We start from the raw sequence: 481 nt of genomic DNA, 5'->3' as shown, positions 1-481 counted from the left end.
AAAAAAAAAAAAAAAAATCACATGGATTTTGAAATATATTTTTGTATTTAGACTTGAATTAAATATAGCACCTACTATTCAACACCTCCAGCTCATTCAGGTCAGGTTCTTAAGGAATATTTAGCCTATCCATTTGTTCATTTCATTGTTCCTTCATTCAATTCCCACATACTATGTTCAGGTTCTGTGATTAGCATTAGGATTACAAAGATGAGAAAGCACAGTTTGTGTCCTCTAGGTGCTTACAGTCTTGTGGAGAGAAATATACAAACAAAATTCTTCATTATTATCATTATACCATATTAAGTAATATGTATAAGTTACAGTGAGAATGTGGTAGGAAAAATATGTAAGTCTTCCTATTTGAAAGTATTGAGGGAGAGACATTAATATAGATGATGGTAAAAGTTATACAGGAAACTGCATGGGGCAAGAATTTAGTTGAAGTCAGGGAAAACATTTTATTTATTTATTATTATTA

General features: G+C 29.9%; 1 protein-coding gene across 1 annotated transcript in view; it reads left to right on the top strand.

Moving 5' to 3' along the window:
* The window catches only part of ANKRD42 (ankyrin repeat domain 42), a 54,387-nt gene that overhangs the window by 32,318 nt on the left and 21,588 nt on the right, over nucleotides 1-481 (top strand). The window lies entirely within an intron of this gene.

This window comes from Otolemur garnettii, unplaced genomic scaffold, assembly GCF_000181295.1.
Source record: "Otolemur garnettii isolate 467f Iridium unplaced genomic scaffold, OtoGar3 scaffold00001, whole genome shotgun sequence".
NCBI lineage: Eukaryota > Metazoa > Chordata > Mammalia > Primates > Galagidae > Otolemur > Otolemur garnettii.
This window is presented reverse-complemented; position numbering and strand designations above follow the sequence as displayed.